The following is a 14,992-nucleotide window of genomic DNA, read 5'->3' on the forward strand; positions in this document are numbered from 1 at the left end:
TGGCTATAACATTACCGCGAACTTGGCTTCTTAAAACCGCAGGCGTGAGTTCTTACTTCTAGAGGCCAGAAGTTCAAAATCAAGATGTCGGCAGGGCTACATTCCCTCTGAAAGTTCTGGAGAAGAATACTTTCCGGCCTCTTCCAGCATCTGGTGGCTCTGGGCATTCCTTGGCTTGTGGCCACATGGTTCCCATCTCTGTCCCTGTGTCTGTGTCTCCTCCTTTGTCTTTTAGGAGGACAGTCATCCTGGATTCCCAAATCCCAAGATCCTTAACTTAATTACACCTGCAAAGACCCTTTTTCCAAAGACTGTCTCATTCACAGGGTCCAAGTATTAGGACCTGGACATATACGGGGGTGGGGCACCCTTTAATCCACAACAGCTTGTCTACCCACAGGCTTTGCAAGGAAGGATCTGGTCCACACTCCCCACGTGATCCCTCACTCAGCCAGGTGAGAAGAGGACTTCCACCTTTCAGATGTCACAGTCAGTAACTTCCTTGTTTTAGGAGCTGAGAGGAATAAAGATGAGAGCTGGGGAGGAGAGGAGGAATAGACAAGAAGGAATCTGAAGTTCTCCTCCAGAATTAACTCCCCCAAGGCCCCAGATGGCCAATTAACACAAAGGGGACAGAGTTCCTATCAACAGAGGCTGTACCACCTTTGGCCCTGCTGCCCCACTTCCCGCACTGAGCACCCTTCCACATGTAAGACTGAGTCTTGGCATTGCCGGCTTACCCCTCTTCCCCTCCGGGGGCTGAGTCAGTCATTGCCCGCCCTATGTCCCCAGAGTCCCGGTTATGGGGGAGGATATGGAGGGACTGCAGGAAAGCTGGGGGGCCCAGAAATTGAACTTGGCTGAAAGGCTGAACATAAATTGATTCAAGTCATTGGATAGAAAGGTTTCATGAGATTTGGTAAGAACTTTGAAGCAAGAGGAGAAAGGGCTCACTCCTGTGCTTCCCCCGTAGCATTCAATTCACAGTTAGCTTTATCTGTGAAAGAAGCCATGGGAAATACTTGTTTCATACCCTATCAGGTGATTTCCCTTTTTCTAAGAAAAAAAAAGCAAATGATGCCCCACAAAATCTGGCATGCAGCCATGTAAACTGGTGACTATCTAAAACCATGAAAATGAGATTTCTAGAAATGCCGAGGTCACAGACTCCAACATTTGGGGCTACCCCCACGTTGGACAGAAATGACCAGGACCATCCCTGGCTGGGCTTGGTATCGGGGCTGAAGCTGGTTGGGCAGAGCCCACAGGTCCCATGAAGCCAAGGAGGCTACAGCCCCCTCCTCACTCTGGTCTCTAGTGAAGGAAGACGCAAGCGCCGCCCCTTCGGGGCTGCCACCTTGTCATGTAAGCAGGGACCTTCCTGTAAGTACGAAGGAAAGCATGGGTCAAAGCTCATGGGGGTGAAGGTGCGAGACGAGTAAACTCACCTGGGGTTCGTTCTGGATCATTTGGGGAGTAGGAGGTGAGGTGCGAGAGGTGACAGGAGGCCAGGTCAAGGCTCTGGGATTTTATGCTAAGGCCACTGAGGAGCAAAGTGACATAATCAGAGGGATGCTTTAGAAAAATTATGTGTCATGTGATGTAGAAGCAGTAAAAACTGATACATTTGATTATGTAAAAAGAAAATTTGTGCAAAAAATTTAAAATTCTGCACGGAGCAAAACATGGTTAAAGTCCAAAGACAAACTACAAAGTGGGAAAAAAGTACGTGCAAGTCGTATCACAGAGAAAGGGCTGAGTGCCTTTTTTTCTGAAAAGCTCCACAAATCCATAGCTAAAAGGCCCATCTCTTCAAAGGAGGTGAGCAAATAGCTCACAGGAAAAGAAATAAAATGAGTTTTAAACATATTAAGAGGTAGCCAAGGAGTTCCCATTGTGGCTCAGCAGAAACGAATCTAACTAGCATCCATGAGGACGCAGGTTTGACCCCTGGCCTTGCTCAGCGGGTTAAGGATCCAGCCTTGCCATGAGCTGTGGAGTAGGTTGCAGATGCAGCTCGGATCCCGTGTTGCTGTGGCTGTGGTGTAGGCCTGCAGCTACGGCTCCGATTTGACCCCAAGCCTGGGAAACTCCATATGCCACAGGTGTGGCCCTTAAAAAAAAAAAAAAGAGGTAGCAAAACTCACGCTTAATAAAAGGAATGCAAGTAAGAGAGTCCATTTTTATCCACTAAATTCACAAAGATGAAAAGCATATTTTTATATATGTTAGTTGGAAGAGGGCAGTAATCTCCCCCTTTTAGAAGAAAAATTGTTACAATTAATGCAGAGTTAAAAGCAAATATTCTTAACCCGACCACTCATCATCCACTTCCAGGACTTGCCTTGTGGCTTTATGCACAGACGTGGATTTCCATCTGCAATAGGAAAAGTCTGGAAATGACAGAGAAGTCCATTAACAAGTGAAAAGTGGTCCAGAACATTGTGAGGGGCTGAAAGTACCCTCCTAGAGATGTGTGGAAGTCCTAGCCCAGGACCTCAGCATGTGACCTGGTTTAAACAGAGTTACTGCAGGTGTAATTCGTTCAGATTGGAACAGGGAAGGGCCATCATCTAATAATTCTGGTGTCCTTATAGGAAGGGGCGAGACACAGGGAGGAGAAGTGAGGTGAAGGCAGAGGTGCACAGGGGGAGGGTGGAGAGACATATGATGATGGAGGCAGAGGTCCGAGGGATGCAGCTGTGAGACACGGAGAGCCAAGAATCATTGGTCACCCCCAGAAGCAGGAGAGAGGCACAGGATGATTTCTATCCAGAGTCCCAGGGGAAGCGTGGCCCTGCTGACACCTTGACCTTGGACTTCCAGCCTCCGGACCTGTGAAGGAATAAACTTCTATGGTTTAAGCCACACAGTGTGTGGAAGTTTGTTATAACTGCTTTAGGAAACCGAGACAGACACACATGCTAGAGCTGGACCGCCTGGGTAGCACCCCTGCTCAGCCACTGACTAGGCTTAGTCTATGGCCTCCTCTGAGCCTCAATTTTCCCATCTTTAAAATGGAAATGAGGAGTTCCCATCATGGCGCAGGGGAAATGAATCCAACTAGGAACCATGAGATGGCGGGTTCCATGCCTGGCCTCGCTCAGTGGGTTAAGGATCCAGCATTGCCCTGAGCTGTAGGTCGCGGACACGGCTGGAATCTGGCGTCGCTGTGGCTGTGGTGCAGGCCAGCAGCTGTAGCTCCAAAGTAGACCCCTAGTCTGGGAACCTCCATATGCTACAGGTGCGGCCCTAAAAAGCAAAAGTAAATAAATAAATAAAATGGAAATGACAAAGCAACATCTGTAATAAGATGGCTTTCGGAGTGAAGAAATGAATGCCTGCCCTCAACAGAACCTGGCACATAGAATACCACTCTACCAGTGCTCACTAAATAGCAACAGATACATTTTTCAGTAAGATGGAGCAGATGTACACAATGAAACACTAGAGAGGCCTTAAAAGAATGCTGTGAATCTAATGCACTGAAAAGGGGTGATGGCTAAGACGTACTAAGGTGGAGCAAGGGGCACGCAGGCCATGACAGGTGCCGCCGCTGAGGCAGGGATGGGCAAAGACAGGGTGGGCTTCTGTATTACACACACTGCCTGTTGTTGGAGGGAACTGTCCACTGTGGGAGTCTCTGGGGGGCCACTTGTGGAGCTTGGGGACAGAGGTAGGAGGGTACCCAGATTTTCCCACATTCTTTATCTTCTCAGAATGTTGAAACTTGTGTAAGTATCACGTCTTCATCAATGACATGAATCAGAAATTTTTAAAGAAAGAAAAGACCAATGGTAAGGACAAAAAAAAAAAAAGACCAAGCTATCAACAATGGGGTGGAGGTGGGGGCAGAGGGGACCAGGGGTCAGGGGCTGGCTAGGACTCAATGTCCATGGTCACTGAGGTGATCTGGTCCCGAATCTGGGCGGTGGGTGGGCAGAGAGAAGCAGGAATGTGGAGGCTGATCCAGAGAGGCTAAGGAGACAGACTCGCAGAGATGCGGTGGAGCGGGGAATCTTGAGATGGCTCTGCGGCTGCTCGCCTGGACCATAAGAGGATGGATGAGCCACCTGCTGAGTTGGGGAGAATGACAAAGGAAAGCCAGCTGACTTTTCTTGCCCAAAGCGGGAGGTGGGCAATGGAGAGAGTAGAAGCTATTGACTTTGGAAATCGCCTTTTAGTCCCTCCTATATTCCGCTTTGGTCTGTAAGGCTTGTCCTCCACCCCATCTCATGAATATGGCCACCTGAAGGTGCTGAAGGGGAAATTCAGTTGGGACAAAACAGGCGTATCTCCCAGCCCCACCGCATCCTGGCTGTGTGTGGTTGGACAAGGCACAACCTCTCTGAACATCATGATTAAATGAAGTCAGAGATGCGAAAAGGGAATCTGAGCTACGGAAAGGGACCGACAATGGTATCGATTCGAATAGTAATTGTTGCCATCAATATAAAATTCCTTTTTTCCTCTCTCAAAATTGCAGATGGGTAAGTAAGCAGGCTTATCTTTTAATCTGCTTTTGTTACAGTAAAAATAAAAGCTGACTTTTGCTTCTGCAAAAGGAATCCTTTGGCTTCTAAAGAACTAAGTTCTGGAATCCAGGGATTTGTTTAAAACGGGCAAAGCCCAAAAGTCAGCCTCTGCTTCCAGAATCAGCAGGAAGAGGTCTCCTATGCATGAGATGCCGGGCAAGCACAGGCATCTGTCCTCAGACAGAAAGGCTGGGGACTGCCCCACCAGTTGGCAAGAGTGATGACAGCAGTTGTCACCCCTCTCTGGGGGCCACGACACACTCACTGTGAATGCCCTCTGTGCCAAAGACCTTTTTTAATATTGCTGCCCTGAATTCACACGGCAGCTAACGAGGTATGTCTTGGAATCCCCAGTTTCCAGATGGAAACTCTGAAGCTCGAGAAGTTAAATCATGTGTCTGAAGCCACACAGTTCTCCTGAAGGGCTAAAGCCAGGAGTTCTGTCGTGGCGCAGTGGAAAGGAATCCGACTAGTATCCTTGAGGATGCAGGTTCAATTCCTGGCCTTGCTTAGTGGGTCGGGGGTCCAGCGTGGCCGTGAGCTATAGTGTAGGTCACAGCTGCAGCTCTGATTCAACCCCTAGCTTGGGAATTTCCATATGCCGTGGCTCTAATCCCGCGTTGTTGTGGCTGTGGTATAGGCCGGCAGCTGCAACTCTGATTCGACCCCTAGCCTGGGAATTTCCCTATGCCGTGGGTGTGGCCCTAAAAAAAGTGCAAAAAAAAAAAAAGTGGGGGTGGCTAAAGCCAGAACTTGACCTCCTCTCTGAGTGTGTTTTCCGGTGTTTTCCCGACCATTGCATTAAAACTTCTCTCCAGCTTGCTTCTACTGTGTGAGCCTGGGCCACCTTTCAGAGGTGGGGGTGCAGTTCCTGGGGTCTGAATTACATAGACCAGCTTCCCCGGTGTGTGCCCCATGGAACACCAGTCCCTCCAGCTGCCCCCTAGGAAAGCGAAGGGAGAAGGGGTTCTGTGGTTTTAAGGGGTCTGGGAAACACAGCCATCTCTCTATCTTTTCGAGAAGTTCATGAAAGCGTTACTGAGTCAAGGGTCTGGAAAGACAAGAAAGCAAGAAGACAAAATAAAGCGAAGGAGATTAACCACATTTCAAGCCGTCTGTCTCCCTCTTATCCACTAAGGATCCCCAAAGCCTCATCCCTGTTATCCTAAACCCTCAGTGGAAACCCTCGGGTAGACACTGGCCTCGGGTGGCTGAGAGGGACTGCTGGGAGCTGGCACTGGAGCTGGGGTAAAAGAACAGTCACCGGGCCCCAGGGCCATTGCCCACACATGGCTTAGGGGCTGCAGTTTCTAATCTGCAGGCACCATGTGATCAATTACTCAGGGGCAAGAAGCAGGGCAGAAGAGGAGGCCAGCAGGCTCCTCCCTAGTGAAACTTGGCTGGTCACCAGAGCTTGCCGGCAGGCCATGGTAGACACAGTCCCAGGCAGAAGCACCACCCAGGCCCTCGACACCTGGTCCAGGCTGCCCCCGACCCTCGTGGGCCTGCCCCAGAGGCGGGGCTTGCAGCTGGCTCTGCCTGGGAAATCACAGTCACCCCTTTCCTTTGTAACTTTACTTCTTGGCCTGTTTGTGTCTCTGCTCTTGAAATTCTCCTTGCAACCAACAACCACTTACCAAGGGCCTCATTAATTAATGAGTTAAATGAAATCTCTGATATGTCCCTTGCGTATTTTTATTTGTATTTACATTCATTTGTTGATATTTAAAATTTTTTTAAATGATCCTTCAACGTGCCCATTTATGTAGTTCTTAAAATCTATCCTTTCAAGAGTGACCCCAAGGGAGGTATGATACAGACACGCAAAGGAGAAGGTGACATGAGGACAGAGGCAGAGGATGGAGCCACGCAGCCTCAAGATGGCTGGAGCTGTCTCCCCTGCATCCCCCAGAGAGACCACAGCACTGCCAACCCTTCGATTTCAGACTTCTGCTCTCCAGAACTATGGGCAAATACATTTCTATTGTGTTAGGCCACCAGCTTTGTGGGAGTTTGTTACAGCAGTCACAGGAAACTAATACAGATCTGGCCCAGTTGCATGGATTTCCATGTATTGAGTGGTCACTTCCAATTTTTTCTAGGTAACCTTCAAGTGAAGCTTCTAGTTACTCTTTGACCTAAGAGATATTTAGAAGAAAATTCTGTCCCATTCTTTTGAAGTGGGTTTTATTAGTTGTGGCAGCTGACAATGATTGAGAGTGTTATTTTTGGCACTCTAAATTTGGCTTGTGCTTTTTTGGAATTTATCCACATTTTTATCATGATTTAAATGTATCATCAATTTTTCAAAATGTTCCGTGGGGTTAGAAAAGTTGTAAAACAATTTATAAGAGGTAATAAGTAAATAAATATATTGTTTGCATCATCCGCATTCCTATTTTTACCTTCTTGATCCTAAAGGACTTCCCCTGAATGCTAAATTCTCCTACTTTTATTACATTTGTGATAATTTTGTATTATTACCAGGTTTTGCTTTTTACTTTTGATTTTTTATTTTTGTCTTTTGTCTTTTTAGGGCCACACCTGCAGCATATGGAAGTTTCCAGGCTAGGGGTCTAATCAGAGCTACAGCTGCCAGCCTACACCAGAGCCACAGCAACGCAGGATCCAAGCCGCATCTTCGACCTACACCACAGATCATGGCAATGCCAGATCCTTAACCCATGAGGCCAGGGATCGAACCCATATCCTCATGGATACTAGTCAGGCTTGTTACCGCTGAGCCACAATGGGAACTTCCAATTTTTTAGCAATTTTTAGCAACCAAAATTAAGCCATTGTGTTCATTCAGTTTTGTTTTGCCTTATGATTGCTTGAAAGGGGTTTTGAAAACACTTTTCCTTCAAACTTTTGAGCCACTTTTTTTAATGCATGCCCCATGGAAACAGCATATAGCTGAATGGGGAGTCTTCTGTATTTATTTATTTTTTGGTCCTACTAGGAGGAAGCATGAGATTTAACCTATTTACTTTTATCATCGTAACTGATATTTTGTTCTCATTTTCATAACCTTGTTCCATAAGATATGGTTAAGAATGCCTTCCTTCTCTTGCGTTGATTTTTTCCTAATGATTGGGAAGGGGTACGCACTATTCTTATGTCTTCCAGACGCAGTGGTATCCACCTGCAGCTTCAAGAAGCCATCTCGTCATCATCACTTCCAGCTTTGCTCTTGAGGTCACCACCCTTTCACTTACTCATGCAGCAAATGTTCAATAAAGGTGCACCATGTGCCAGGCAGGTGCCAAGCCCCCAGAACCAGAGACAAATGAGCAAGGAGGGTCTGTTAAGGAGACAGAGAGCTTAAGCAAGTAGTCATCAATAATTGCATAAATAATCCCACCAATAAGTACATCAGTGCAATGATGATAATCTGCCTTGGAATTCTATTGGTGTAGAGCAGTCGAAAGGAAATATAATTTGAGGAATTCCCGTCATGGCGCAGTGGAAACGAGCCCGACTAGTATCCATGAGGACGCAGGTTCGATCCCTGGCCTTAGTGTGTTAGGGATCCAGCGTTGCTGTGAGCTGTGCTGTAGGTCACAGACGTGGCTTGAATCCTGTGTTGCTGTGGCTATGGTGAAGGCCGGCAGCTGTAGCTCCAATTCAACCCCTAGCCTGGGAACCTCCAAATGCCATGGGCGCGGCCCTAAAAGACAAAAATAAATAAATAAGTATATATATATATATATATATAAAATTTGAGTTGCTTGCAAATACACCCCTCTAGATAAGGGGTCTCTATAAGGCCCAGGTTTCTTCTTCTAACCTCTGCTTTCCAGGAAAAGTGAAAGGGCCCTCGGCAGCATTTTGGAGACTCTCCTCTATCGGCTGGAATCCATTTCTGACTCGTGCCTTACCCCCTCCCCCCACCTCAAGCCACCAGCTGGTGAAGGGGACTCTATTTCTACATCTTGTGCCCATTTCTGTAGGAACCCGGAGGAAAGAATCGCACCCCTTACTCTTTTCTGGGAAGGAAGAAAGTTTTTGCTTCAGGTAGTTCCAGAAATTAGATAGTGACTTCTTCGCCAGTATCCTTTGCTCTAAGCTGCTTCAGCTCTTAGAGACAAGAGGACACGAGTAATTACTACCTTATTATAGTCCTGATTCAGGCCTTACCTAACAGAGAAGCCTGGGTGAGGCCCTTCATCTTCCTAAACTTGGTTTTCATTCCCATCCTGAAGGGGCAGGACAGAGGCAGTCAACGAGTCAATAATGGAAACCCCTGGGGCCCAGGGTTTGCCCCAGATCTGGGAGCAGCAGCCGAGGAAACCGTGGGGACAGGAATTGACATTCACTGGGAAAGACAATGAAAGCCAGTCCAGAAGACATCCAGAAATTCCCCCTGAGAAACAGATCTAGAGCCAGAGTTATTTTGCCAAGCCTCCAGGGAGACAAGTAGCTGGGAGAAGAGCCTGATCCAGAAATCAGAGAGGTTGAGTGAGTCTCGCTGGCACACACAGGCCCCTCCGTCTCTGTGACAGTCGGAGGAGACGGTCTTAGGGCTGCACCCTGTCGTTGCGGTTCCCTGAGCCTGAATCAATCATCCCGGGGTTCTGGGAAACAACTTCAGGGTGAGACCGCCATGGTTTTCCTTCCAGCCTTGCGCCGTGATCAAGCACTGCAACTACACGTTTCCAGTGACACCCCCCCTCCCCACCGCTAATGCCAAACTACAATTTCCCAAGAGGCTCGCCCACAAGGAAGAGTTTACAGAGTTTGGAATTCAACCAAAGCCACTGAGGTCAACTTCATGGCCAGCTCCCGGCAGGGGGAGCAAAACCCCAAGAGAGAAGTCCCAGTGGGTGGATGATGTGGGCAGCCGAGGAGGGTCCTGGCCCATGCTCTGGTCCCTCCACTGCTGGGTTCCCCAGCCCATCCGTAGCCACCAGGGCCCACAGAGAACCCAAGTACCAACTCAGCCATTCCTGCTTGTCCCACCGCTGTCAGCATCTCTTCTGTCACCAAGCGAAGTGGCTCACCATGCCTCTCAGTCTTGGAGACCAATTTATTAAAAGAACTTTAGCTGTGGGGGTAGGGATGGGGAGGCAGGAAGGGGAAAAAAATCCATCCACATGGTCTCCAGCTCTGGCTTCCCCCAAATGTCGTCCCTAACAGGAGGCACCATTCACAAAGAGAATTAGCTGCTGGCTAAGATTTTCCCTTTTTCTTTTTCTTCTTTTTTCAAATCTGGTGTTTATAATTCCAATTGGTGTAAAATTTCCTGATGGTTAACACATCCCGTTACTGACACTTTTGAATGAGTGACTCATTCCCAAATAATTGACTAGCTTTGTGATTTGGGAAGTAAAATCACATTTACGAGTCCCCCGAGTGGAGGGTCTATATTGTTGTGCATAAAAAGTAGATAAATCATAAAAGCAAAATCTGCAAACACTCCCATTAGCCTTCATCCTTGCATTAAGGCAGTGCCTCTTAAAAGTACACAGCTGCCTAGAATCACCAGAGTGCTTTAAAATCGGGCCCTGTTTTATCTTGATGGTAAAATTACATGTTGGCCATCGTAATCCTATCTGTGTCCGATGGGTCGGCCGTGCTCCGAAACCACCGCCCACCCCCATCCCCGCGCCCCTGTCCCAGCCCGGCTTCTCTTCCAGTTCAGATCATCCAGGCCACACCGACGTTGGGGGCTTTGTGGCCAAATGTGGAACCCCTTCAAGAAGAAACACTCCCCAATTAAGCCAGATTCGATTACAAGCAGCATCCCCAAATAATAAATAGGTGCTTGGCCGATTTAGGGTTCACCAAACCCACAACTTGATCTTAATAAGATCTGACAAGGGTATTTTTTTCCCAGTGGTTGAGAGTCAACTATTATTTTGTTTTAACTACACACATGCATGCATTTTTAAGCATATCTATTTTTAAGGGCCAAAAAAAAAAAAAAAAGTGCATATGGAACCCAAAGGCAGACTCAAGCTATTTGGTGCTGAACTCTAATTGTATTTTTATGTGCTGTGGATTTGCAATCTAGAAGTCCTGGGATTTTGAGCCTCAGGTCCTTTTCCCACTTTTCCAGAGTACTGTAAATTAGTTTAGTATGCTTGAAAGAACCCCTAATTGTAACTGCTCTTGTTGACATATCAACTTGAGGCCGCACAGAGCTGGCTTTGGGACTGTTGCCCTTGGTTTTGTAGTTACAGTGCATTTTAAGGGCCTGACAGGTCCGGTGCTAAGATGTTCTGAATTAGATTTGAATTACAACCACTAAATGCCCTTGTCAAAGATTGTTAGTCCTGACACTAGCCATATACCTTGAGCTGACTGTTCTGATGCAAGGCCGACGGCTTAAACAAAGACATGCCCCCAAGTTTCATTCCGAATTGTCAAAATGTAATTGAGTTAAAAAGAGCAACTACAGCAGAAGAATTGCAATCTTTGCTGCTTCTTTTCGCTTTGAAATAAATCCAGGGGACAATTTAGCAGCATCATAGGCGCAAAATGAGAAGCGCATTTTCCACCAAGATGCAGAGGGTGCTTAAAAAATAAAAACCCAGGCCCGTTCCTGTTCTGCAGGATCAGAAGAGCCAGAGACCTTTTCAAATGCCTTTCAGTTGTGGACTGAGTCCTTCCCAAGTGAAAGAAACTCACAAAGCCAGCCAGACAGTTGACCCAGCTCTACCAGGTACATGGTTGTCACTCATCCAGTACTGGCCATGGAAATGAACGCATGAATTTTAAGATAGATAGACCATGGGTAGAAAGATGGGACGTTGGACTTAAGCAGCTTGGCTCGAATTCCCTTCCTGCTGCCAGAGGTGTGATCTGGCCAATGATTTGTCTTTTCTGATCCCCTTATCCTCATACAGCAAACATGGGGATAGCCGTATCTACATCCTAGAGTGCTAAGTGAGATCATAACTGGTAACACACGTTGTAGTCACTTGATACATTTTCTTTCCCTTCTTCTTCAGATCACCCATAATGGGACTTCATGAAGCTGCATTGGGAACCTCCAACCAGAAGCCACCGAGGAGCAAGGCCTGGGAAGGCTGGAACACGGGTGCCCTGCTCAGAGGCTATGGAGCCCAAGCAGCACACCTACGTGGGCAGCTGCTGGGGCCATGTCAGGAGTGGTGGGGATCGTGATGGCTGGAGGGGGTCTGCTCCATCTGAAAATCCCCAAATTCAAGTTTCAAACACATCAGCCAAAGTACACTGAGCTGCCAGGGGCTTCAGCCAGGGGCTAACAGTTCGTACCTAGAAGATTCATATCTTCTTATATTCAAGGGAAGGCAGCTGGTAAAATAGAAACCTTGTTGTCGGTAAAACACAGGATGACCAATTCAATCAGAATTTCAAATAAACAAATACTTTGTTAGTATATGGATGTTGTGAAGATCACATGGGCATATTGCTAAAGTATTTGTTGTTGTTCATTCAAATTTAAATTTAGGTAGGTGTCTTTTTTTTCTTTCTCTCTCTTTTTTTTTCTTTTGCTAAACCTGCAGTCCTTCTTAGAACATGATGAAGGATAGTATGAGAAAGTGTACACACACACACACACATATATATATATACACACACAGACACACACACACATATATATATATTTGACTGGTCCCTGGGCTATACAGCAGAAATTGGCACAACACTGTAAATCAGCTATACTTTAATAAAAATAAAATACAGTTTTTAAAAAAAGAGCCTGGGAGTTCCCATTGTGGCTGAGGAGTAACAAACCTGTCTAGTATCCATGAGAGCGCAGGTTTGATCCCTGGCCCTGCTCAATGGGTTGAGGCTCTGGTGTTGTTGTGAGCTGCAGTATAGGTCACCCATGTGGCTCGGACCTGCGGTGCTGTGACTGTGGCCAGGCCAGCTGCGCAGCAGCCCTGATTCGACCCCTATCCTGGGAACTTCCATATGCCTCAGGTGTGGCCCTAAAAAAACAGAAAACAAAACAAAACAAAAAAACAAAATAGAATTAAATTAAATTAAAAATTAAAAAAGAGCCTGGAACTAGGAATCAAAAGAGACCAAAGGTGAAAGCCTGCTGTTCCTTAGTAACACATTACGCCTCCTGGGGCCCAGGCAGTAAAATGGTAACATCAGCCCTAATTCGAAGGAGAGGGAAGGAGACTCAGCAAACAGCCACAGGACTTAAGACGCTATGGAATGTTCTGCTAAGGTTCACTGCTGCTATTATTTCATAACTGGCGAGTGCCATCAAAATGCAAAGTGCAAGAGGTTGTTTCATTAACAGCATGAGAAGCCCCTCCCTCCCTTGCTAAGAAAAGTACTCAGTGTCTTAACTACACATGTACTTCTTAGCAGGGATGGAAATAGCAAGTTATCAAATTGCACAGTCGGATTCTTGGATGAGGAACAATGAGCACAAATCTGGGCAGCTTAGCATGAAAAAAAATACCCTAGAGAAGACGTTGCAGTGTCTTGTTTAGGGGATCCCCCGTCCAGGGACAAAGTTGGTGTGATGAAAGATGAGGTTCTCAGTCTGCATCTGGAAAGTCCATTTCGTGCTTCATTAGGGAAAGGCCAGAGGCGCCCAGGAATGCTGGCCCTGGTGAGTGGACCAGGAGAGAGAAAGAGCAGGTAGCAGACAGGAATGGAGAGTTCACTAAAACTAGACGGTTTCACTTGGCCTTCACCATTGACCCAGGGGCCAGGGACAGCTGCTCTCCTCTTTTTAGGCTGCACAGAAATCTCTTCCACGCTCTAAAATAAATAAATGGGAGGAAAATGAATGATTTTTGTAGGCTGTGCATTAAGCCAAAAAGCAAAATATCCTCTTTTTTGAAAAAGGGGGAAATGCTGAAATGATGCACTATGTGTCTGAAATTAACCTACCGGCAAGGCAAGGCAGATAAACAGGCTCTTATGAAAGTATAAATTATTTCTTGCTTAGGAGAAGACTCAGATTGACCAAGGAGAAGGAGACATTTGTCTTCAGGCCCATGGGCTCCAGCATTTAAGCCACAGGCTGAGGGAATGAGTTCAACAAGACACCCCTTCAGCCCTTCGTGGCATGAATTTCCGATTCCATTAAGAAGCCGATCAGATTGGCCCCTTCCCCCCACCCCACTTCCACAGGCCTGATTCGGATGCAAGTTACAGCTCAGGAGTTCAAGCTGCTGCCGCTTAAGAAGGCTTATTTTGACACAGTAATTACAGGGCTCGAACGATGCTTTACATTAGAGTATAAAACACTCATTAAATTAAAATTCTTCCATGAAATCATGAAAATAAACAGTCTGTCCAAACTGGCATCAACAAATTCACAGGGCGCCTCTGCGTTTTCTCAGGGCCGAGCCAGCTACAGGCTGCATTTAACCACGAAGTGTGAATGGCTCACATTCCTATGAAGGCCACATTCTGCTTCTTTTTAAGATTATTGCTTTAATTGTTTTTACAACTTGTAAGATTTTAAAGCTATTAAGCTTCAAAGTTGGGGGGTGAGATGGGGGCGGGGCTTGATAGGGGGACCCTGGTACCCACCTCCTCCCCCCCCCATGATTAAAATGGGATAATTAAAAGGCAGGGGAGGAGAGGGGATGGGCAACTTTGGCATAACCACTTGGGGGATAGAAAATAAACCTCACATTTCAAAGGTTTCAGACGGGAGAGAAGGGCGCAAGAACATGGGGGCAGCGTGGTTTGGTGGAGGAGCAGGGGAGTGGATGCAACCTTGGCAACAACTGGCTTCTCTGAATACAAAAGACAGGCAAGCATGCTGGGGTCTCCTTATTTGTGGCAGTTATGTTCTATAACCGTCACAAACACCGAGTGAGCCAACATTGAGCCACCGTTCCTGGAAGAAACACGGGGTCAGCCTAAGAGACTCAGGGTACATTTTCATTAATTGATCAACACAAAAACCTCGTTTTATGTGTGTTTCTGTTTAGCGACATCGTATTTAACATATATTGCTGACTCATCAACATTGAACTCAAAGGCCAACCGCACTGCAACTCACGTCTGGATAAATGCACGGATTTTCTCGGCAAGACACAGCACAGCCTTCTTAAGCTCGGCAGCCTGATGCGTGGGGACTGCTGTTACTGGGCAATCACCTACAAAAGGTGCAAAAAAAAAAGCAAAACAAAAAACAAAACCTGGCGCTAAGTAGGCTAAAACCAGGACCCTAGCTCCCAGCCCTGGAGCGAAAACCATAAGGCAGAGCATCCTGGTTCCAGCTTGAGGGCGTGGGACATGCGCAAATCAGGCCACCCAACTGTTTCACTGTTCTGCGCGTGTCCGGATAAACTTTAGCAAGGAGGCAGATTCACAGGTATGGAATCCTTGCATAATGACGCTGCGGGTACTCATGCAAAGGGAGGTGTTCTTTACAAAAAAAAAAGAAAGAAAGAAAGAAAGAAAGAAAAAGGGAAGGCAGCCACTTCGCCTTCCCAACAGGGGCTCAGGGAAGGGAGTGGAGACGGCACAGTGTCACGTGTAGC

This window comes from Phacochoerus africanus, chromosome 9 (genome assembly GCF_016906955.1).
Source record: "Phacochoerus africanus isolate WHEZ1 chromosome 9, ROS_Pafr_v1, whole genome shotgun sequence".
In the NCBI taxonomy this organism is placed as follows: Eukaryota; Metazoa; Chordata; class Mammalia; order Artiodactyla; family Suidae; genus Phacochoerus; species Phacochoerus africanus.